Source organism: Sus scrofa, chromosome 6 (genome assembly GCF_054392235.1).
Source record: "Sus scrofa isolate SSC_HxYL_T2T_F1_AM1 chromosome 6, Sscrofa_HxYL_maternal_Yorkshire_Landrace_v2.0, whole genome shotgun sequence".
Taxonomy (NCBI): Eukaryota; Metazoa; Chordata; class Mammalia; order Artiodactyla; family Suidae; genus Sus; species Sus scrofa.
In genome coordinates this window covers 129,194,098-129,217,623 of record NC_139388.1, presented here as the reverse complement: position 1 = coordinate 129,217,623, position 23,526 = coordinate 129,194,098, and the positions used below count along the sequence as shown (strand labels likewise).

The 23,526-nt window shown below is 34.4% G+C and overlaps 1 long non-coding RNA gene across 1 annotated transcript in view; it reads left to right on the top strand.

Annotated features, from left to right (window-relative positions):
- The window catches only part of LOC146402814 (uncharacterized), a 162,953-nt gene extending 139,851 nt beyond the window's left edge, over positions 1–23,102 (top strand). The window contains exons 3-4 of the long non-coding RNA XR_014808659.1: positions 13,315–13,406; positions 19,388–23,102. This is a non-coding gene — a long non-coding RNA (uncharacterized LOC146402814). The remainder of the gene's footprint in view (positions 1–13,314; positions 13,407–19,387) is intronic.
- Positions 23,103–23,526: the final 424 nt, after the last annotated feature.

Genomic DNA, 23,526 nt, shown 5'->3' with positions numbered 1-23,526 from the left:
TTTATACATATATAATCATAAAATATAAAAAAATAAGGATTTTAACTTAGGATGTGACAGGAGTTGGAAAAATAAGAAAAAAATGATTTATGTCACTCTAAAAATTTGCATCTCTAGCACATAAAGATGTCAAAACTTTAGTCAAAACTTTGAAAGCAAAATTTAAAAGCCTCTTGATCTTAATGTTTGCTGGTGTTATTTTATTTGTTAATGTAAGTTACTTTTATAAACCTAATGTAAATAATACATCATTCCTCCTGATAAGAAAGGAATATAGAGACAGAATCAAGAAGGCAGAGGAGTAAAAGAGCTCAACTACTCCCACAAACACATCAAAAAAATCCGTCTACATGTAGAACAATTCACAGAGAACATCTACTGGATGATCGCAGAAGACCTTAAACCTCCAAAAAGGGCAGGACCTTAAACCTCCAAAATGGACACATAATTGGGTAGAATGAAAAGGAAAAAATATATATAAAGAGAGAGAGAAAGAAATGAATCAAGACAGGACCAGCACTCCTGAGAGCGTGTTGGGAAAGACGAAATGAACACACACCCTGGGAAGCCATCTAACTGATGGGGAGATAGGCTGAGATGTAGGGACTTCAAAGCTACAGAGAAAAGTGCAGCAGCTGGACTGAGGAGGGTAAAGCAGAGTGAGAGCTGAAAGGAGTATTGGTACCACCGTCCCTAGAAACCACAGCCTGAGATGCTCTGGTGAGGGCTAGGCACTGAAACTCAGGCTTCAGAGGTCAGTTCCAGGGAGAGGACTAGGGCTGACTGTGTGGAGACAGCCTGTGGGAGGTAGAGAATGTGTGCCAAGGGCTGGGGAGTAGAGCACCATAGCCGAACATATCCAGGAGGAGGTCTGGGCCTACAAGAGAAGCAAGGCACCATTGTTGGGGAGGGAAAGGGGAGGAGGGGTGGACCTGCATAGGAATATCTTTCTCTGTGCACGTGCAGACTCTCTGAAGGCAGGACTATGGGAGGCAAGGTGCCTTTTTCTTGGGTTATGGGCAATGGTCCCTCTTGAGCTGGTTAGGGGTGGTGGCACCACCTACATGGGCTAAACATGACAGGGCATGTCTTGAGTGGTCTACAGGTAGTGGGGGCAAACCACCAAGTGATCTCTGACTCCAGATGTGGATGTGGGCGATCACCACTAGTGGTCAATGAATAGACAACACCTGAGGCTCCAGTCACCTCAGAGGTTAGTGCAGAGGAGAGCACCGCAATCAAGCACCACCCATTGTTGCTCTCACTCTCCTGAGAATGCAAACATCTTGCTCCTGTCACTCCCCTGGAAACTCTATTCCCTGCTGCTGCCACTGCCAAATCCTCTTGGTGCCACAAAAACATGCCTGAGGCCCACTGCCACTTCACAGGGCACTACAACTAGGAAAAGCCTGTGTCACCTTCCTAAGGGTACTTGTTAATGTCAAGGCCCCAGCAACCATGCACTGGCTGCTATCCCTGCCAATTGCCCCCATCCTCTAAAAGCACATTCAACACCCTATTAAGGGGATAACAGCCTTCTCACACTGAGGAAAGAGATAGAAAATATCTAAACTCACATGCCAAAAATAAATAGTAAGCACCCACAAAATACACAGGTGTGCTCTTATGTATAAATAGTCCTCCAAGACTACAATAGTTGGTTTTCCTAAGCTCATAGAATAAGAAAAATATAAACAAAATGAAGATGCTCAGGAACCATTCCCAGTTGAAAGAACAGGAAAATTCACCTGAAGCAGCAAACAGAAAAATCATCTCTGCAATCTAACAGAAACTGAGTTCAAAAAGGAGATAGTGAAAATGCTGAAGGAATTAAGGGTAAATATGAAGGAACTGAGAGTGGATATGAACAGTAATGCAAATTACTTTAGAAAGGATCTAGAAAATATAAGAAGCCAAGACAAATTAGAAAATTCATTTGCAGAGACACAAGCTGAGTTAAAGGCACTGAAGAGCAGAATGAACAATTCAGAGGAACGAATTAGTGACTTGGAATATAGAATAATGGAAATCACCCAATCAGGACAGCAGACAAAATACCAAATTGGAAAAAAAATGAAAGCAATATAAGAGATCTATGGGATAATATAAAGTGGGCCATTCTATGCATTATAGGGATACTAGAAGGAGGAAAAAAGGAAAGTGTATTGAAAATGTATTTGAAGAAACTATGTCTGAGAACTTTCCAAATCTAAAGGAAACATATATCAAGATACAGAAAGAACTGAGGGTTCCAAACAAGTTGAACCCAAAAGACCCACACCAAGAGATATTATAATAAAAAGGCAGAAATTAAAGGATTCTCAAGGCAGCAAGAGGAAAACAAAGAGTTAATTTTAGGGAGCCCCCATAAGGCTATTAGCTTATTTCTCTACAGAAACACTGCAGGTCAGAAGAGAGTGGCAATATATATATATTCATAATTCTAAAGGGGAAAAATATACAGCCCAGACCTCTCTTCTCAGAAAGAATATCACTTAAAATATAAGGAAAAATAATTTCACGAACTAAAAAACTGAAAGAGTACATCAATACTAAACCCATTCTAAAAGAATACTGAAAGTGCTCCAATAAATAAAAAAGAAGTAAGAAAAAATATGATGGAGGAAATCACAATTGAAAAGTAATTTATCACTTAAATAAGCCAATATACAGATCTAAAAAAAAAAAGAAAAAAAAACTATTGTAAAACAGGTGATAAGCACCAGGAACAGCAAAAAGATAAACATGATGATGTCAAAAAAGGACATCAAAATCATAAAATATGGGGAAGGAAAATAAGAAAGCCTAGACTCTTTTTTTTTACCTAAAATGTGTCTGAACCTATATGGAAATCATGCCAAAGCAAGCAGATATATTAAGGGGTAAACATACTTGGAGAACAGTGCAACCATAAATCAAAGCCAAACAATACATTCACAAAAACTAAAAAGAAGAGGACAGAAGCATAAAATAAAAGGAAATCATCCAACCAAAAATAAATAAATAAATAAAATAAAAAAATAAAAAACAAAAAAAGGAAAAAGAACAAAGGAGAAACATAGGATCAACTGGAAAATAAGGTTTAAAATGATGATTAAATACATATTTATCAATAATTACTTTAAATGTCAATGGACTGAATACTCCAATCAAAAGACATAGAGTAGCAGACTGGATAAAACAAATAAATAAACAAACAAACAAGAGACTACTATATGTTGCCTATAAGAGACTCATCTTAGGGCAAAAGAACATATAAACTGAAATTGAGGAGATGGAAAAAGATATTTCATGTGAATGGAAAAGAGGGGAAAGCAGGAGTTGCAATACCCATATCATACAAAACAGACTTTAAAACAAAGGCCATAAAGACAAAGAAGGACACTATTTAATGATAAAAAGATCAATCGAAGAAGAGGATATCATACTCATCAGTATGTTTGCCCTGAACATAGGAGTACCCAAATACATACAATGAATGCTAACAGATATGAAAGGATAAATTGAGGGAATACAATAATAGTAGGAGACTTTAGCACCGAGGGACAGATCCTTTATACAGAAAAACAATAAAGCAGCAGAGATCTTAAATGACACATAGAAAAGTTAGAATTTAATTGATATTTTTAGGACATTACATCAAAAATAATTCATTATTTTCAAGAGCACATGGAACATTCTCAAGGATTGAACACATACTGGGGCACACAACTAATCTCAAGGAATTTAAGAGTATAGACATTATTCCAAGTATCTTCTCTGACCACAATGCCATGAAATTAGATATCAGCCACAGGAAAAGAAATGAGGAAAAAAAAACAAAACTGACTACATGGAGTATAAACAACATGGTACTGTAAAATCAATTGGTCAAGGAGGAAATCAAAAGGGAAATTAAAAAATACCTTGAGACAAATGATAAGGAAAACACAACCATTCAAAACCTATGGGATGCTGCAAAAGCAGTTCTTAAAGGAAAGTTCATAGTGATACAGTCCTTCTTCAGAAAAGAAGAAAAATCTCAAATTGACAACTTACCCCACCACATAAAAGAATTAGATAAAGAAGAACAAAAAAACTTAAAGTCAACAGAAGGCTGGAAAATCAGAAAGAAAATCAATAAACTAGAGAATAAAAAACAATAGAAAAAAATCAATAAAAACAAGAGCTGGTTCTTTGAAAGGGTAAACAAAACTGACAAACCCCTGGCCAGATTCAGCAAGAAGAGAGAAAGAACTCAAATAAACAAAATAACATATAAAAAAGGAGAAATCTTAATTGATACTGCAGAAATACCAAAAACATTAGAGGATACTAGGAACAATAACATGCCAACAAGTTTGACAATGTAGAAGAAATGGACAATTTTCTAGCCCACCAAAACTGAATCAAGAAGAAATATATCAACTGAACAGACCTATCACTAGAAATGAAATTGAATATGTAATAAAAACACTCCCTACAAACAAACCAGTTGGCTTCACAGGTGAATTCTACCAAGCATATAAAGAACTTATAGTCAGCCTTCTTAAACTTTTCCAAAAGGCTGAAGAAGAAGGAAACTCCTGAAGACATTCTATGAAGTCACCATCACCAAAGATACTACCAAAAAATAAAATTATAGGTCAATATCTTTGATGAATATAGACATAAAAATTCTCAACAAAATTTTAGCCTAAGGATCATACACCACAACCAAGTGGGATTCATCCCAGGTTCACAAGGATGGTTTAGCATATGCAAATAAATCTATGTCATACAGCACAATAACAAAGAAAAGTCAAAAACCATATGATCATCTCAATAAATGTAGAAAAAACATTTAACAAAATCCAACACCATATGTGATAAAAACTCTTACCAAAGTGGGTATCAAGGGAACATAAATTAACATAATAAAAGCCATTTATGACAAGTCCACAGACAACAGAGAAAAGCTGAAAGCCTTTCTGCTAAAATCTGGAACAAAACAAAGTATGTCTACTCTCACCACTTTTATTCAACAAAGTATTGGAAGTCCTAGCCACAGCAGTCCTACAAACAAAAGAAATACAATGTATTCAGATTGGAAGAGAAAAGGTAGAATTGTAACTATATTCAGATGTCATTATACCGTATATATAAAACCCTAAGGACTCCACAGTACAAACCAATCAAACTGAACTATGGGTTCTGCAAAGTAGCAGGATACAAGATTAACATTCAGAAATCGGTTGCACTTCTGTACACTAAAAATGAAATATTAGAAAACGGAATGTAAAAATACATTTTAAAAATCACACCACAAATAATTAAATATTTAGGAATAAACTTGATCAAGGAGTTGAAAAAACTTATATGCAGAGAACTGTAAAACATTAATCAAGGAAATTAAAGAGGGTTCAAAGAAATGGAAAGATATTACATTGGATTGGAAGAATTAATATTGTTACAATGGCCATACTACCCCAAGCAATCTACAGATTCAATGCAATCCCTATCAAATTATACACGACATTTTTCACAGAACTACAACAAACAATCCAAAATTTATATGGAACCATAAAACACCCAAAATTGCCAAAGCAATCCTGAGGAACAAAAGCCAAGCAGGAGGCATAAATACCCCAGACATCAGACAATATTACAAAGCTATAGTAATCAAGACCATGTGGTACTGGTACCAAAAGAGACATATATACCAATGGAATGGAATAGAGATCCCAAAACATAGGTAAAACGTTCTCTGATATCAACCCCACAAGCGTTTTCTTAGTTCAGTACCCCAAATCAATAGGAGTAAAAACAAAAATAAACCAATGGAACCTAATTGAAGATAAAGCTTTTGTGCAGCAAAGGAAACCATAAAACAGGCAAGGGAGTGGGATGGACTGGGAATTTGGGGTTAGTAGATGCAAAGCATAAGATTTGGAGTGGATAAGCAATGAGATCCTGCTGTATAGCACAGGGAACTATATCTAGTCACTTTTGATGGAACAGGATGGAGGATAATGTGAGAAAAATAATGTACATATATGTATAACTGGGTCTTTTTACTCTACAGTGGAAATTGACAAGACACTGTAAATCAACTATAATAAACATTTTTAAACTTAAAAAGAAAGGAATATATATATTAAGAAATTTAGATGATCAAAAACAAAAATAAATTACTTCTAATCTCACCATGTAGAAATCAACACAAACCCCTTTGTGAATTTTGTATTTTAGGAATTTTTCTGCAATTTTTCTTTACTAGATCCATCTTTTTAAAATATCAATTTACATTTAACATTATTGACATATAATATTAGTTTCAGGATTACAACATAAAGGTTAAATATATTTATTAAATATATTTAAATATACTTATTTATTTATTTTCTTTTGTCTTTTTAGAGCCATGCCTGCAGCATATGGAGGTTCCCAGGCTAGGGGTCAAATTGAAACTGTAGCTGCTGGCCTATGCCACAGTCACAGCAGTGCCAGATCCGAGCCGTGTCTATGACCTATACCACAGCTCATGGCAACTCTGGATCATTAACCTACTGAGCAAGGCCAGGGATCGAACTTGCATCTTCATGGATGCTGGTCAGGTTTGTTTCTGCTGAGCCATGATGGGAACTCCAAGATTCAGTATATTTATATATTGTGATCACAATATTCAGTCTAGTTTATATCCATCACCACACCTTGTTATAATTTTTTTGTGTGATCATAATTTTTAAAATTTCTCCTCTTATTAATTCTCAAATGTTAGTAGAATATTATTACTTAATTAACCATCCTTTACATTATATCCTCAGGACTTATTTTTATAACTAGAAATTCTCAACTTTTGACCACTTTACCCATTTTGCCACACCCTCCTCCCTTTTCCCAGCCCCTGTCTCTGACTGTCACCAAGCTGTTCTTTGTAGCTATGTGTTTAGGTTTGCTGTTGTTGTTTGTTCTATTTTATATTTTTTTAGATTCTACATATAAATGAAACTATACAATACCTATCTTTCATTGTTTGACTTACTTCACTTAACACAATGCTCTCAATATCCATCTCTGTTGATGCAAATGGCAGAATTTCCTTCTTTTTTTAAACTTATTTTCCATTTATAGTCATTACAAAATATTGGCAGAACTTTTTTATGGCTGAATAATATTCAGTTGTACATATACTTACCACAAATTCTTTATTTATTCATCCCTTGAAGGACACTTTTGTTATGTCCATGTCTTGGCTATAGTAAATAATCCTACAATGAACATGGGAGTAAAGATAACTTTTCCAGATAGTGATTTTATTTCTTTAGACAAATGGCCAGAAGTGGAATTGCTAGATCATATGAAAGTTCTATTTTTAATTTGTCTGTGGAAATTCCATATTGATTTTCAGAGTGTCAGCACCAATTTAGATTTCTACCATCTTTGCACAAGGGTTCCATTTTTTCCACAAACTAACCATTTTTGCCAGGTAGATTATTATTTGTTGGCTTTTTTTTTAAAGCATCTTGAATATATAGTGTTATTCCCTTCTGGCCTGTAAAGTGTTTGTTAAAAAAAATCTGTTAATAGCATTATGGGAGTTGCCTTGTATTTACCAGATCTCTTGCTGCTTTTTAAGATTCTCTCCTTGTCCTTAACATTTTATGACCATAGCCAAAGCATGTGGAAGTTTCTGGGCCAAGGATCAAACCCATACCACAGCAGCTACCAGAACTGATGCAGTGACAAGGCATATCCTTGATCCTTAACCTGATGCACCACAAGAGAACTCCTAGCATTTAATAATTCAATTATTATGTGTCTTTATGTGCATTTCTTTGAGTTTATTTTATTTGGAGCTTACTAGGATACTTGGATCTGAATATCTATTTCCTTCACCAGTCTAGGAAAATGTTTAACCATTATTTTTTTTCAATATTTTATACTCTTTACTCTCTCTTCACTATATGGGACAATTATCATGCAAATATTGGCTCACTTGAATTTTACCTGTAATTCTTTTGCGCTTTCTTTACTCTTTTAATTATTATTTTTTTCCTTCTCTGTTCTGATTAGATGAATTCTGTAGTCCTGTCTTCTATTTGTTGATATTTTCTTCTGCTTCATCTAATCACTGTTGAATCTTTCTATTTTATTTTTCAGTTTGGCTATTTTATTCTTCAGCTCTGTGATCTCTGGTACATTCTTGCATTGTATCTTTTTAAAAATTATCACAGAGACTGGGAAAGTTTCAGTTGGTTGTCTCTGAACTGTGTCCTGGGGCATCAGTCACAGAGAATCTGATCTGTGTGAACATTTTAAGAATTGCTTCTCAGTTCACTATAGCCTTTTGGATCTCATGTTATGGGAATCCATATCTCAGGTGAAGGTCTTAAAAGATGGGGTGTCACATGTGAGGTTCAAAACTTTCAATCATCGAGGTGAAGACGAGAGTTGTTCCCTTGTCACTGTAGGGGTGAGTTTATGATGAACTTGTGTCCCAGACTTTGCTACCCATTTAGGTGTATTTTTTTCTTATTGACAGAGCCAGTTTTTAGGTTACTTTCAGAGAGAATTGTTCCATTCACTCTATCTGTGGAATGAGGTGTGTTTAAGATCCTCCTATGTTGCCATCTTGGAAAAAAAACCTAAATCCATTTCAATATGATTATGAGTCAATTTCCTCTAAACCTATATTTTAAATATTTTCAACAAAATTAAGCTTTAATGATATATTTTTAGTACTTGCAGAGTATTATATGAGTATACCATAATAAATTTAAACCATTTCCTAATTGGGTATAAGTCATGTCCAAATTGATAAGACTATAAAACACATGTTTCTAAACATCTTTGCCCAGAATTTCTTATTGTTGTCCTCAGGCTAGATTCCTAAAAATATGATTATGGGTCAAAGGACACAAAATTTTTTTTTAATTTAATTATTGTCAAGTGTTCCTCTTGAAAATATGCACCAATTTAGCCTTCAACAGCAATGAATGAAAACTGTTTTTTTTAGGCTTGCAATTCTATCATTACCAAAAAATAAATTTGCCTGTGAGTGACTAAATTGCATCTTATTTTAATCCATTTTCAGGTGTTTTAGATTTGGAACTTGAAACTACTTTGTAAAAATAATTTTTACTCTTCCAAATATATGCAAAATATATTTTAAAGTAATTGTATATTATTATTTTTAAAAATTGTGTGACTTCAGGAGAAACTGTAAATTTGGAAATTGTACCTAGTTACTTCTGCATATAAGCATCTAAATCTCACAACTTTTAATACAGAAGTGGAATAACAAATTGCCTCTATTTATTCTCAAGAGAGAACAGAAAGCCCTGGGCCTCAAGTCATTTCTTCTCTTGCCCACTTAAAAAAATCATGCTATTTATTGTATTTTTGTACAAAGAAATTACTGCATTAACTTGAAGTTAGGAAAAATATTTTTATCTTTTCATTCAACTTTCAACTATTTTTTTACTTAAATGAATTTTATTAAATTTATAGTTTTACAATTATTTCATAAACCAATTTTATAGCATTTCCATCCTAAAACTAAGCCCACCCCTCCAACCCCAACCTGTCTCCTTTGGAAACCATAAGTTTTTCAAAGTCTGTGAGTCAGTATCTGCTCTGCAAAGAAGTTCAGCCTGTCCCTCTTTTAGATTACACATATAAGTGATAGCATGTGATATTGGTGTCTTACTGTCTGAGTAACTTCACTAAGCATGATAATTTCTAGGTCCATCCATGTTGTTGCAAACGCCATTATTTCTTTCCTTTTAATGGCTGAGTAATAGTCCACTGTGTATATGTACCACATCTTCTTTATCCACTCCTCTGTGGATGGGCATTTAGGTTATTTTCATGTCTTGGCAACTGTATATAGTGCTGCAATGAACATTGGAGTACATGTACCTTTTTGAGTCATGCTTTTCTCTGGATAGATGCCCAGGAGTGGGATTGATGAATCAAATGTAATTCTATTTTTTGTTTGATAAGGAATCTCCATACTGTTTTCCATAGTGGTTGCAACAATTTACATTCCCACCAACAGTGTAATAGGGTTCCATTTTCTTCATACCTCTGCATTATTTATTGTTTGTAGACTTTTTGATGATAGCCATTCTGGCTGGTGTAAGGTAGGACCTCATAGTAATTTTGATTTGCCTTTCTCTAATAATCAGTGATGTTGATCATCTTTTCATGTGTTTTTTTGGCTATCTGTATGTCTATAACAAATAATAATACTGAAAAAAATTTGAAATATTGTGAGAATTACCAAAAAGTGACACAAAGACATGAGGTGAACAAATGCTGTTGGGAAAATGGTGCTGATAGGTTTGCCTGATATTAGGTTGCCACAAATTTTCAATTTGTGAAAAGGACAATATCTTAAAAGTATAATAATGAAAAACACAGTAAAAGATATGCCTGTATAATGGAAATTTCCTTCCTGATTATATTGTACCATCTATGAGGGCAGGCCCACAGCACTTGTCTTGTATTAGTAACTGAACCCAGTTGTTGGATAAATGAAATTACTGTGGATCTAATGCCTCTAGGGAGAATGGGCAGAATAGACGTGCCAGTTCATCACACAATAAGAAATATAAGAATAAACATTAACTCTTAAAGATTAGTTTTTACAATTTAGTAATAAATTAACATGATGGCAAAAACATAAAATTCTATTCAGAAAATCTGAAAATATTAAGGTGAGTTTGATAAGCTAATAAACTACAAGAAAATAAGATGCTCTTATGATCTGTATAGAATCTGAGATTATGTTCTAAAGAACAACCATTGTTCTTCTGATATAACTTTGAGGATGTGAACTGGCCTAGGGGGTGGGGGATTACTTTGTAACGGAGGTGAATATAAGAATCATGATGCTAAATCAAAGATTAAAGGAAACCATAGTTTTTTTTTTTTCAATTAAAGTGACATAAAGAAATAATTTATTAATTTTTAGAGAGGTTTAGGTCCTAAATATCTTCATATATTGCCAAATTAAGATTATAGAATAAAGCTAAAAATAAGTATATTTGAAAGTCATGCTCTAGTTTTAGTGAATGAAAACAAAAAAATTCTGCATTTAAATTATTTGCTCTGTAAAGGTTTAGTATTATCAAAGTAAATGGATATATAATACATATAATAAAATGAACATATATAATACATATAATAAAATAAATGGTGTTATGGTGTGTATTGATGAGTAAAATGTACTTCTAAGTGAAAATTCCGCATGAATGGGGAAGGATAGGGGCTCTTTCAGTAGAAGACATATATTCGCAGCTATCTGTTGATTTTTAAAGCTGGTTTTAGATTTCGCTTTTCAATAATTTTAAAATGTCTTTAAGCACTTCGTGTCATCCCATTGTATTCTGAGCTTCGTGTTTTCTGATAAGCAAGCAACTGACAATCTTATTGGGACACTCTCACATGTCATAATTCACCTTTGTTTCTTTCAAGATAATTTATATTTGGTATTTGACACTTTATCTTTTAACAATTTATGATGTGCTATATATGGAGCTTGTAATGGTAAATTTTATGCGTCATGTTGATTAGGGCATGAGATACCCAGACATTTAGTCAAACATTATTCTGGATGTGTCTGTGAAGGCATTTTGAGATGAGATTTACATTTAAATTAGTAAATTGAGTAAAGCAGATTATTCTTCCTAATATTAATGGCCCTCATCCCATAGAGGGCCCAAATAGAACGAAAATGTTGAGTAAGGGAAACTTATATACCTGACTTATTGAACTGGGGCATCAGTCTTCTCTCGCGCTTGGACTAGTAAGACACCATTCAGTATCTGTGTTTCCAGCTTGCAGACTATAGATATTGGGACTTCTTAGCCTCCACAAACATGGCAGTCTATTCCTTAAAATGCACAGCACAGCACACACACACACACACACACACACAAGCATATATCTTGAATATTTATGTGTTCCCTCAAAATTTATGAACAAATTCTAACCCTTAAATTGGTGATGACAAGATATACCATTATATTAGGTGGTAGGGCTTCTGAGAAGTGATTAGGTTATAAAGATAGAACCCTTGTTAATGGGACTAATGCCTTTATAAAGGAGGCTCAGGAGAGATCCCTCACATTCTTACACCATGTAAGGACACATTGAGAAGTTGCCATCCATGAACCACACCAAAGCTGCTGGCACTATGATTTTAGTCCCCAGAACTGAGACAAATACATTTCTGTTTTTTATAAGCTACTCAGTCTATGGTATTTTGCTATAATAGTACAGACTAAGACTGAATACTTGCATGAAGAAGTGGGGGGTGTTGTAACAAATACCTACAAATGTGGAAGCAGCTTTGAAACTAGGTAATTAATAGAGGCTAGATGATTTTGGAAGTGTGTTATAAAAAGCCTACTTACCATGACTGGATCTTTCAAGGCAATTCTGGTGAAGGTCTAGAAGGAAAAAAGGAGAGCTATAAAGAGGTCCTCAGCTTTTTTTGAGAGTATGTAAGTGGTCATGAAGAGAATGTTTGCAGAAATATGGACAGTAAAGGCTACTTTGTTGAAATCTTAGACAAAAATGAGGAATATGTTACTGGACAGTGGAGGGAAGGCCATCCTTGTTTTAAAGGAATTCCAGTACCATTCTTCTCAGCTGCCCCAGGATCAGCTCCAGTTGTCATGCTGAAGATTTGCTTTATCCAGAAAATGATAGGGAGGGGTATGGTTACCCTCACTTGGATTTCAAAGGATGGGGCCTTCTGGAACCATAGATGCACAACCCAGGCAGAAAGCTCCTGCAGAGATAGGGCCTTCATGTGGAGAGTCCCTACTAGCGTAATACCCAGTGGTGGGACTGCTCCCAGGGAATCCATACTAGCAATTCCAATCAGAGCAGCCACAAGCATGTGATTTCAATCCACCATAACTGCAGTGTGGAGTGTGTTTAGCTATGCCATGGTGGTGGAGATGGTTAATGCTGAGGGGTCATACCACCACCATTGTGTGACTAGAGGGCAGGACTACCCACCCCAGTGTGTCTTAATATTGTGGACTTGCTTAGGACTTGTTACCCCATTTCTTTTCATCCCTAGTTCTCACTTGAAGATGGTGATCCATATCCTATGCTTGTCTCACAGTTGTACCTTTGAAGAACATAACTATTTTGATTTCACAGGTTCACAGTAGGAGACCAATTTACCTCAAAATGAATCATCTCACTCACATGTTAGATGAGAATTTGATTTGCACTTTTAAGTTGATATTTAACTTTTGGATGTTGGAACTGATGCAGGAACAAGTCTTTGGTGGCTACTGAGATGCAATGAATGTTTTTTTTTTCATACAGGAAGAACATGAATTTGGGGAACCAGGAGTGGAGTGCTATGGTCTGAATGCTGTATCCCTCCATTATCTCTACATTGAATCCTAACTCCCAAGGTATTATTATTATTATTTTTAGGAGGTAGGGCCTTTGGGAGGTGATTATAACAGGAGGGCAATGACCTCATTAATTGGATTAGTACCCTTGTAAAAGATATTCTGGAGAGTTTCCCTTATACTTTCCACCCTGTAAAGACAGATGATAAAGCCATAGTTGATGAACCAGGAAGAAGGCCTTCACTCACTACCACACTAAATATGCCAGTGTCATGATCTTGTATTTCCCAGCCTCCAGGACTGTAAAGAACACATTTCTGCTGTTTATAAATGATCCAGTCTGGATACTTTCTTATAGCAGTTCAGATAGACTGTGACACACTCACCAAACCTATTAATTTGCATTTCTGGAGAATCCTGACTAGTACAGAGCTTTTTGAGTTTATTCTACTTTTTGTTGAATTTGACAAACTTCTTGGATATGTAGACTAGTGTTTTCATCAAAACTGGAAAGTTTTCTTCCACTGTGCTTGTATTGGTTAGCTTGATGCTATCTTACAGGACTCTGTCCATTTATCTTTATTTTCTTTCTGTTCCTCAGACTGGATAATCTCAATTGATGTATTTTCAAGCTTACTGATTCTTGTGTCTCCTCAATTGTTGTTGAAATCATCCAGTGCTTTTTTTTTTTAAATTTTCAGTTATATTTTTCAACTGTAGGGTTGCCATTTGACTATTTTAATATAATTTCTAGCTCTTTACTGATATTCTCATTTTGGTGGGACATTAGTCTTATATTTTCTTTACTTTTTTAGCTATGGTTTTCTTTAGTTCTTTGAACATATTTAAATAACTGATTTAAAGTCTTAATTTACCAATTCCCATATCTGTGCTTTCTCCAGACAGTTTCTACTAATCCCTTTTTTTTTTCCTTGTGTATGGATCACACTTTCTCATTTTTGGGGTATATTTTATATTTTGTTGTTATTGTCAAAAAATGAAATTTTTATTTTATATCCGTAGTAGGTACAATGCTGGGTCCTTAACTTGCTGAGGCACCAGGAAATTCTAAAATTGAATACTTCAAACAATATAATACAGTAAATCTGAAATCAGAACCCTCTCCGTCTAGAATTCATTATTACTTTTATAGGTGCTATTGCTTTTTTAGTGACAATTTTGAACGAGCTGTATAAAATCTATAGTCTTTGTTGTATGTCCCATTGACATATCTGCTTAGTTACCTTAGAAGTCAGATAATTATTAGACAGAGTTTTCCTTGACACACGGAACAATGTCTCATATTGTGTTAGGGGACTTGGTGTGTTTGTTAGGGCATACCTTCAATACTTTAGCAGGTAGTTGACAACTGTGCCTTTGCCTCTCTATTCTGCTTGTGCAGAGCCTCAACACAGACAAAGGTCATAGTCCTAGTTCTTTAGTGAGCACTATCCATGTGCATGACTTTAGGGACAACTCAGAATGTGGTGGACCTTTCAAAGTGAACCAGTTTCCTCTAACTGTATTTGAAAAATTCATGGGAAAATAGCTTTTCACACTGGAAGAGCTCCAATTCATGTATCCATCAAGTCAACCTTGCAAGTCGAGTCTTTTGGCAAACATCAGCAAGGTCAAATATTGATAATTTTCTGGGAGTGGAACTTTGAAAAAAAGCTGGTTGCTACCAGGATGCTGGTTTTCCCCATGACTGCAAGTTATTGCTTTTAAATATTATAGTGAGTTGGATGAGAGAGAGGGGAATAAGGAAAGGGTATGCTGAAATGACACATAGCCCATTGTTCTCAGTAAGTATCCAGTAGTTTCTCTCGATTTTTGTTGTTCAGATTGTTGTAAGCCTTTGATTGATATCCAAAATTCTGAGAACGTTAATTCCAAAGTTACTGCCATTTTTCTTATTTGTGTAGAAGAAAGAATTTTTTGGAGGTCCCTAATTTGACATTTTCACTGGCTATGCCATGTTGCTTAATAACAACAAGAAAAAACACCTGCCTTAACTTTAATGTCAAAAGACAGATATCAAGTGTATAAAAATTGACATTGCAAAACAATTTTCTTTCATAATTTATACAGGAAATTTTATAGATTTTTTCCATTTATTGAAAGTTAAAAAGAACATAAATACAATTACTTTCACATATTTTTAACACCTGTTCTCCTCATGAGTTTCACCATCTTACTTTCAGGTTGGCTGTGTTGGTGGAAATCATGATATGGAAATACTCACTCATTGATACTCTCACAGAATTTTGTAAAATCAAAGAGATATTTCCTTCTCCAGGTAAAAGCAAAGAAAGCACTTGCATAGAAAGTCATAACAGAATAAGCAGCATGTTTCAGCTAAAGAAGGGGCAAAGTTTACCAAACAACACCACCAATAGAAACAAACAAACAAACACCTGAAGATGAGTGATGAACAGTAGATATCAGGAATCAGGCTGCATTTGCAGGCAGAAACTTATAGTATTACAGAAGCAGAGAATTATCAGAATCTAACAAGAAAAACCTACAAACACATAGGATTATAGAAGTTATATTGTTTTCCCTTTTTAATAAATAAAGAAAATTCAATAACTATGTTCATTGGTGGAAGCTTTATAGCTCTACTTTGGTTAGGGGATGCTTCTTTCTCTTTTTCTTTTTGTTCAAAAGTATGAACTTAGAAAAAGCCAATTTCATGTGCTGTTAATTTAATTCTCAACAATAAAACCTTACTTCTACTGATGAAAAATGAAATTACCTTTCTAAACCCTTTTTATCTGTCAATTAAATGCTGCTTTTTCCACCCCAAAATAAACTTTGCACAACATTTGGTGTATATCCTCATCTCTTGGCAAAAGTAAAAATAGATGGGAAATAATTCACTGCAGTAAGTCTAACAAATCCTATCACTTAAAGTTGTTGGCATAATGACCCTGAGAGCTACCATATATCAAGGTCCACAGCTCCAGTGAGTTGATACTTTTTATGGAGATGTGTGTTATTACTTTTGCATTTAGTGGAGTAAGTAGAAGCATGATACTTCTTTGGCAATTGCATAAACACCTATGGTATTTTAACCCAAGTTTAGGTGGGGTTTTGTCACTTTTGCTTCTTTTTATCTAGCATTCTTGGCAGAAAATAATCAAGTTTGTAAAATAGGAATATTTCTGGGGGGGATATATAAAAGATAATAATATATAGGACCCCTTCCTCTTCCATTGACTTAAATGCTGGCTAGATATTTTCAAAGTACTCTAACCAAGGATTTAAACTGGCTCCATCCACACTAAATAAGCAGTCATATAAATCATCTTGGTCCTTCCAGTCATCCAGGCTTCTTGTTTTCCCTAGAGGCACAATGTGTAGAGAAACAGATATCCACTGTTCAAACGTAGGTTAGGATACAGAAACTGATTTTAGTAGACACATATTCATTTATGTGTGTTTGTGTATGTGTGTGTGTGTGTATAAAAAGAAAAAGTAGGTCTTTGAAAAGAAAAAGCCCATTTGCAAAAAAAAAAAAAAAAAAAAAAAGAGAGAGAGAGAGAAAGAGAAAGAAAAATGTCTGACATAGTATAATTTGAAATGTAAAAAGCCAAAACCCCAAAATTATGGGATAAGTTATATACCATTCTATTCAGTAACTTTGAAAACTAGAAAAGTTTAAAAGTTTTCTAGAAATAAAAAAATTAACAAAATTAAGTTCAGAAAAACAAGTAACTTTTATATAACTGAGACTGATATTGATTTAAGGTCTGCCGTTAAAGCAGCCAAAGGCCAGATGGTTTCACTGTAAATTCTAAGTTTTAATGAATATACAATTCTAGCAATAATTAAAATATTTTAGGTGTTATTAAAAGATGAATACCTTACCAAGTCATTTTATTAAGACTGTACAATTTTAATCCAAAAACATAACAAAAATAGAACACCCAAACAAAAGGCTAAAAAATTTATTAGTATAAATGGAATTATTATTCATAAATTATTAACAAAATATAAATTCAATGGCATCTATAAATTGTATGTTATTTAATCCTGAAACACAGGGATGATTAAATATTATAAAATCAGTCATTATATGCAATACATAAGTAAATTCAAGAAGTAAAAATATAATTAATTACTAAATACTAAAAGGTAATTCTATGACATCTATCAGTCATTCCTCATTAAAACTGCAACAATAACAAAAACTCTAAGCAGAGAGGAAGGAAAGAAAATCATGATTTTTTTATGAATAGTTTTTGTCACATTATTTAAATATTATTTTAAATGGAGGAACTCTGTCATTTCCATTAAATCAAGAATACAAAGAAAAGGCCCTCCATTAATGATGATAATCATCATGGTTTTATCAATTCTAAAATAATAGTTTATTCATTCAACAAATACTTATTGCATACTTGATAAGTACCAGCTCTGAAGATATAGCAAGGAACAAAGGATGCGCTTTTAGCTTTCATGGAATTATTTCTTCTAATGAAAGAAACAGAAAATAAATAAAGGATAGAAGATATAAGATGATGATAATGACCATAGAGAAAATCAAGATAGGCAATGGAATTTTGCAAAATTTCTTAAAATTAATGTACAGGTATTCTTTAATCTAGGTTTCCCCCAAAATAATAAGATAAAAATCCATCTGTGACAGAATATTGATAAAAAAATGTGACTATAAAATTAAAAATTAAAGAAGTTATGGTAAATCCTTTATGAGGAGTGTTATTTAATCATTTAAATAAATGAATGATACCTCAGCTTGACGGAAAATTCAGTTTGTTATTAAGGAAAGAAATAAAGATGGAAATAGGAGACTCAATTTTGACAGAACAAATAATAACAAAAAAAGAAATTGTGCATGTGTGTGCATGTTAACATATTTGTACATATAAATGAACATATAAAATTATATGAAGAATATATAATAGTAAATAATGGTTCTCTGGCAAATGAAGATAATGACCATGGAGGTGGGGAAAAAAAAAAAGCAAACTAGTCCATGTAATAACAATGTGTATAATATTTTCTCATTTATCAGGTCGTTATGATGATTTGGTTATGGAAAATGTTCATGGTGACCCTCAGATTGGTAGGATGTTGGTTGATTTTTATATCCTGTTAACTATGTTAAGTATCATCCTCATTATCATCATTATCACCTGTGAAGATGGTACAAATTAGATTGATGTTGATACAGTGTTTCCAAGGGGATAACTTGTTACTTAAGAAGTAGTTATAACAGTGAGCAAAAGAAGGAGTATGTGCCACCAGTATAATACTCCAAGAAACTCAGGTGTATTTTTCACAAGTTTTTTGTATACAGTAAGATTCAAGTCTATAACTTCAAACAGAGTATATTTTATCTACACCTGAAATCCTACCTTTCTTCCATCCCCTTTCAAGACCAAATTAACCCGAATAGCTTTTTAAGATGAAAAATCAACTTGCCTTTGGATCCCTTTAAGGCATTCCAAGCATGAATTTCAGTTACAGGATTTGTTACTCCAGAAATGGCTAAAGTAATCACGCTGTTTAAGATGAAAAATGTAGCATGCACACAACCATTGCTCTCCCTACGTCACCCTCAGTTCAGATATTTTTTCCTCCTCATCAAAATGCAAAATGTAGTTTGAAAAATTAAACTAGACCCTGGGTGTTTATCATGAAGTTTATTTGTATAGTCAGTACTCAGATGCATTAGGAAGGTGGCCTATTGGGAGCAGACTCTTCAGTGTTCAGTGTTATGGATCACTCACCACCTTGGTAGTGGAAGGGGATGTGCCAAACTCTCTGTGCAGGGGAAGCTATATGCATTCTCATTGCAATTTCTATTCCTGGTTAATACGCAGATGATTACAAATCTTAAGCATAATTATGATGACTTGCTAAAATTTAGTACATCAGAGTGAACGTTGGTCCTTTCAGTCCTCCAATTCATCTAACGTGTTCTAGAGGGAGAGACCCATGAACATTTCCATTTCCAGTTTAATCCCCAGGAATGTTTTCAAGTTATAACTTTTTTTATTTTTTATTTTTAGGACTGCACTTGCTGCATATGGAAACTCCCAAGGAAGGAGTCAAAGCTGTAGCTGCTGGCCTACACCACAGTCAAGGCAGCACCAGATCCTTAAACCACTGAGCAAGGCCAGGGATCAATCCTGCATCCTCATGGATACTAGTCGGGTTCTTTACCACTGAGCTTCAGCAGGAACTCCCTCAGGATGTACCTTAAGATACAAATCGTGAGTGAGAAAATCCAACAGAGTATGATACATAGTGTTTGCAACTCAACAAAATATGTTTCCCTAGGTTTTAAAGAGATTAAATGAACAAATATGATGACTTTGACAATAATTACAATTTCTATTTCTTAAAATGGGGTTTCACAAGCTCAGGGTGAGCACTGCACACAACTCTGAGGCAGGAGGTATTTTTTTCTAGCCACATTTCATCTTCTTCCATTCTTCATTGTATGTCAGTCTGGGTTTCAATATCCTTCATTGTGATAATAATGAGTGGAAATTCTGTAATTATAGTTGTTCATCAGTTAAGTGCAAAAGATAGTTAGAGCTGGAAATCTAATTTAAATATATCTATTTAAAACATCTGGGAATGTTACTGCACCTTATAGGTTTCCCTTGGAAATGTCTAAAAGTAAACTATGTATCCTGGCTGAGACAAAATTCCTTGCCAATATAGCATCCACATTCTGAACTTCCACCCAAGAATATTTTGAGGGACATCTATAATGCTGGTAAAAGTAATGATTTAAAAATAATTTAAGCCAAATTAAGATAAATCAGATATTGCAGCTATGTTCTCCAAGGACTGCCTGCTGTAAGGTAGAGAAGACTGGAAGGGCTTTAAGTCAGAGGAGGAAGAAAATCCTTGAGGTGTTGCATAATTCGGATGCCTGGGAAATGTTTCAGGGTTTGGAGAGTACAGCTGATTGAGTAGAAGACCAAGATTAAGGAGCGCCATCCCCTCACCAACTACTTTTTACAATACCAGTTTTCTTTTCTTTTTAGATATAGATAAGAATTCCTCTTATGACTACATTAAAAGTGGGGAAAAGAAATAAGATAAAAATCTCCTATTTAAAAAAAGTGAATGTTATTCTGATTTCCCATCTCAGAATGATTTAGCATGTGCAAAGACATCACTTCTGGAGATTGCAGTTCATAGGTTTGAGATGGAGGTCTAAAAATCTACTTCGTTTTGTTCTTTTGTTTAAATTAAGCTCATGGGTTGACACTGATAAATGTGGTCCTGACCACAATTGAGAAATACTTCTCAGGACAATTTTTTTTTAATATTACTCTAATACTTACTTCCCAGCGCTTTCACCACACCTTGTTACCTGGGCCACCCTTCATCCGATGCAAATCTCTTTTCCTTTTTGGACATACAGGGACTTCCTAAACTCTACATCAACTTCCAATTTTTAGCAATATGGGAACTCTATCTCCCTGAAATTTATTCTTTCTGATATTATGCTGTAAAAGAGACTTTCTTAGGAATGTTTTAGAATTCTGAATTCAATTAATTGAGATTGGATCTTAAAATTAATATATAATATTTCATTGTGTTGATGATTTTGAAACTGATTTATTTTCCTTGTCTCTAGTTATAATATTTGTCTGGTGTTTTGCAGCGGGGTTTTTTTGTTGTTTTTTTGTTTTTTGTTTTTTTGTCTTTTTGACATTTCTAGGGCTGCTTCTGTGGCATAGGGATATTCCCAGGCTAGGGGTCTAATCGGAGCTGTAGCCGCTGGCCTACACCAGAGCCACAGTAACACGGGATCCAAGCCGCGTCTGCAACCTACACCACAGCTCACGGCAACACCGGATCCCCAACCCACTGAGTGAGGCCAGGGATCGAACCCGAAACCTCATGGTTCCTAGTCGGATTCGTTAACCACTGAGCCACGACAGGAACTCCCTTGCAGTGGTTTTAACAGTTTTGTAAAGCCTGATGATTTTAACTCAAGATTTAATGGGAACCTCAATATTTGAAACAGTATACAAATTCTTTGGAGACTTTAATTTTTGGTTGTTGAAAGGAAAATAATTTTATAGCTATACTTAAGCACTTCTATTGAGACTTAAGTTTCCAGGTTGAATGGATTGGAAACCATTTCCATCAGTTGTATAGCTTTGTGTTAACTATCTAAAAAAGAGGTTTTCCTGGTCATTTTCTTTTACGCAGGTTTTTCTAGGCCATTCATTGAAACTGTAAAAGTGTCAAGAATGTCTAGTGAGCCTAGAATAAGTAACACATGAGCATTTCTCTTTGACTCGGTGTAAATTTAAGTTTAAATTCTCTCTTGCTCCCTCTGCCCACCCTCTTTCACTTTATGTCCACATGCACAAGTTGGGAGAAACACATAAAGTGGCCTCTTTATTAAGAAAAGAAAACCACAGCTTTAAATCATGAATTTATGCAATTTTTAACTGTTTTTAACAAGCACAAAATGGTTCACAGGAATTATGCAAGTATAGATCATTTTAATTTGAATCATTGTGGAATCATAAAAGACTCAGTTCTTTAATTTTGTGCCTTCAAGTCAGCTACTTTGATTAAAAAATAATAAAGCATGAGAGCCGTGGGGTCCTCGCAGGTTCTCGGCGCTATCATGGCTCCCTGATCTTCCGTGCTAATTCTTCTCATTAATATTAATAAAAGGCTGATAGGCCACTGCAAAGCATGATACAAAAAGCAGGCAATTAATTGCTTGTCGTATTTTTATGCTTATTTTGCACAATCAAAATAATGCCTTGGAACTATCAGCTAATCAATAATATCAATGGTATTGAAAATGAGCACCATCAGTTTCTTTTTCATAAATCTCCCTTAAGTCTGAGAAACATGAACATCTAGTGAATGTTCTTGAAATTAATAGTTGTAAAAAAAGTTTTATTTTAGTTTTATTTTAGCTGGCACTCTTCTGTTTGTCATGTGTGTGGCATATATATATATGTATTTCAGATTATCCAGCCAGTTCAATCAAAGCATTTTAGGTGTTTTTCCCTTTCTGTAGGTGAAATTGAAACCTAGAAGATGAGAGTATATTTTAGGTTAAATAAGCTGTCTGGGGGATGCAAGATCAACACTTTTGATTGATTTGATTAATCAGCAAGTTTGATTGATTTTGTAAGTCACTTATTAATTGTTACCTAATATTTTAGGGCCAAATTCTCTACTTGTGAGTTGAGTTTTAAAAACGTGATTCAGATTAAAAATATTCTAAATTTAGGCTTCCCTTATTCTCTCTGAAGACTGGACAAGAATGCTTCTGATTCCAGTATTCCTGTCTTACTCTGGGAAATTATACAAGCTCTACTCTAATTTTTGTCATTTAAAAAGCCATGTTAAGTATATGAAAACATTTAATTTGGCCTTGTCCTTGATGTGGCCATGTTTATTTCCTCTGATGCCTCTTTCATTGTTAGGATGTTGGTGCCTGTGCCATATCTAATAAAGGTCAATCATTAGATGTTTAATAAATTCAGTTGCTTATATATGCATACACATATCATTTAGATGAAAATACATAAAATAAACAATTTCATGGAAATAATATTTTCTGAGAAAACTATCTTTAGTAGTAATCTGTGTATTTAAAGATGATGAAATAATAAATTGTCATAGACAAGAAATTTTGTATACATATGATTGTATTCAGAAGAATTTGACTGAAAATTCTGATGAGAAATCCGTGAGTAATGAAATAAAAATTCTAATCCAGCAAAATAATTTTGGTATGGGATTTTTCCAAGTCAGTCATATGTCAATGGGAGTAACCAATTCCAAGTAAAAGTATAGGACATTATAAATGAGTGGAATCTCCATGGAATTTGCAAGCCAAATTGCCATATTGAAGAAAAAGAATAAGAGGAGAAGGAGGGGGAATAGGGGAGGAGAAGGAAGAAGAAGGAGAAGAGAAGGAGAAGAAGGAAAAAAACAAAAGAAGAAGAGCAAGAAGAAACACACAATGCCAGCATAGGATCTGACAACAGGGCTTGCCAGTTCCATTTGTGCATGTTAACTTCAATTCTTAGTGAAATAACCAAACAGAACTTCTTAGTGGATACTGATGCTGGAAGATGAAAGGAGCTGTTCTCAAGAATCTAGGCCTGTAGCAAGTACCAAATTTTGGCATCATCAAGATGGCTTT